General features: G+C 44.8%; 1 protein-coding gene and 1 long non-coding RNA gene across 4 annotated transcripts in view; both read left to right on the top strand.

The window, feature by feature from the left end:
- LOC127921229 (uncharacterized) overlaps positions 1-846 on the top strand; it is a 1,465-nt gene extending 619 nt beyond the window's left edge. For 2 of the 3 annotated variants that reach the window (XR_008108511.1, XR_008108512.1), the window contains exon 3: positions 707-762. This is a non-coding gene — a long non-coding RNA (uncharacterized LOC127921229). Of the gene's footprint in view, positions 1-470; positions 530-706 lie in introns of all 3 variants that reach the window. The other variant, XR_008108510.1, reaches the window with a different exon arrangement.
- Positions 1-2,500, top strand: part of zgc:136472 (uncharacterized protein LOC678514 homolog) — a 42,965-nt gene that overhangs the window by 26,166 nt on the left and 14,299 nt on the right. The window lies entirely within an intron of this gene.

Genomic DNA, 2,500 nt, shown 5'->3' with positions numbered 1-2,500 from the left:
GTACTACAACACAACTACTATAATACACACTGCTGCTGCCCCCTACAGGGGAACGATAGGTACTACAACACAACAACTATAATACACACTGCTGCTGCCCTCTGCAGGGGAACGATAGGTACTACAACACAACAACTATAATAAACACTGCTGCTGCCCTCTACAGGGGAACTATAGGTACTACAACACAACTACTATAATACACACTGCTGCTGTCCCCCTACAGGGGAACTATAGGTACTACAACACAACAACTATAATACACACTGCTGTTGCCCTCTACAGGGAAACGATAGGTACTACAACACAACTACTATAATACACACTGCTGCTGCCCTCTACAGGGGAACGATAGGTACTACAACACAACTACTATAATAAACACTGCTGCCCTCTACAGGGAAACGATAGGTACTACAACACAACTACTATAATACACACTGTTGCTGCCCTCTGCAGGGGAACGATAGGTACTACAACACAACAACTATAATACACACTGCTGCTGCCCCCTACAGGGGAACGATAGGTACTACAACACAACTACTATAATACACACTGCTGCTGCCCTCTACAGGGAAACGATAGGTACTACAACACAACTACTATAATACACACTGCTGCTGCCCTCTACAGGGGAACGATAGGTACTACAACACAACAACTATAATACACACTGCTGCTGCCCTCTACAGGGGAACGATAGGTACTACAACACAACAACTATAATACACACTGCTGCTGCCCTCTACAGGGGAACGATAGGTACTACAACACAACTACTATAATACACACTGCTGCTGCCCCCTACAGGGGAACTATAGGTACTACAACACAACAACTATAATACACACTGCTGCTGCCCTCTACAGGGGAACGATAGGTACTACAACACAACAACTATAATACACACTGCTGCTGCCCTCTACAGGGGAACGATAGGTACTACAACACAACAACTATAATACACACTGCTGCCCTCTACAGGGGAAAGGTAGGTACTACAACACAACAACTATAATACACACTGCTGCTGCCCTCTACAGGGGAAAGGTAGGTACTACAACACAACTACTATAATACACACTGCTGCTGCCCTCTACAGGGGAACGATAGGTACTACAACACAACAACTATAATACACACTGCTGCCCTCTACAGGGGAAAGGTAGGTACTACAACACAACAACTATAATACACACTGCTGCTGCCCTCTACAGGGGAACGATAGGTACTACAACACAACAACTATAATACACACTGCTGCTGCCACCTACAGGGGAACGATAGGTACTACAACACAGCAACTATAATACACAGGGGAACTATAGGTACTACAACACAACTACTATAATACACACTGCTGCTGCCCTCTACAGGGGAACGATAGGTACTACAACACAACAACTATAATACACACCGGAACTATAGGTACTACAACACAACAACTATAATACACACTGCTGCTGCCCCCTACAGGGGAACTATAGGTACTATAACACAACAACTATAATACACACTGCTGCTGCCCTCTACAGGGGAACGATAGGTACTACAACACAACAACTATAATACACACTGCTGCTGCCCTCTACAGGGGAACGATAGGTACTACAACACAACAACTATAATACACACTGCTGCTGCCCTCTACAGGGGAACGATAGGTACTACAACACAACTACTATAATACACACTGCTGCTGCCCCCTACAGGGGAACGATAGGTACTACAACACAACAACTATAATACACACTGCTGCTGCCCTCTACAGGGGAACGATAGGTACTACAACACAACTACTATAATACACACTGCTGCTGTCCCCCTACAGGGGAACGATAGGTACTACAACACAACAACTATAATACACACTGCTGCTGTCCCCCTACAGGGGAACTATAGGTACTACAACACAACAACTATAATACACACTGCTGCTGTCCCCCTACAGGGGAACTATAGGTACTACAACACAACTACTATAATACACACTGCTGCTGCCCTCTACAGGGGAACGATAGGTACTACAACACAGCAACTATAATACACACTGCTGCTGCCCTCTACAGGGGAACGATAGGTACTACAACACAGCAACTATAATACACACTGCTGCTGCCCCCTACAGGGGAACGATAGGTACTACAACACAACTACTATAATACACACTGCTGTTGCCCTCTACAGGGGAACTATAGGTACTACAACACAACAACTATAATACACACTGCTGCTGCCCTCTACAGGGGAACTATAGGTACTACAACACAACTACTATAATACACACTGCTGCTGCCCTCTACAGGGGAACGATAGGTACTACAACACAACTACTATAATACACACTGCTGCTGCCCTCTACAGGGGAACAATAGGTACTACAACACAACAACTATAATACACAGGGGAACGATAGGTACTACAACACAACAACTATAATACACACTGCTGCCCTCTACAGGGGAACTATAGGTACTACAACACAACTACTATAATA

This window comes from Oncorhynchus keta, unplaced genomic scaffold, assembly GCF_023373465.1.
Source record: "Oncorhynchus keta strain PuntledgeMale-10-30-2019 unplaced genomic scaffold, Oket_V2 Un_contig_2177_pilon_pilon, whole genome shotgun sequence".
NCBI classification, from domain to species: domain Eukaryota; kingdom Metazoa; phylum Chordata; class Actinopteri; order Salmoniformes; family Salmonidae; genus Oncorhynchus; species Oncorhynchus keta.
The sequence above is the reverse complement of the archived record's forward strand: the minus strand, read 5'-3'. Positions and strand labels throughout refer to the sequence as shown.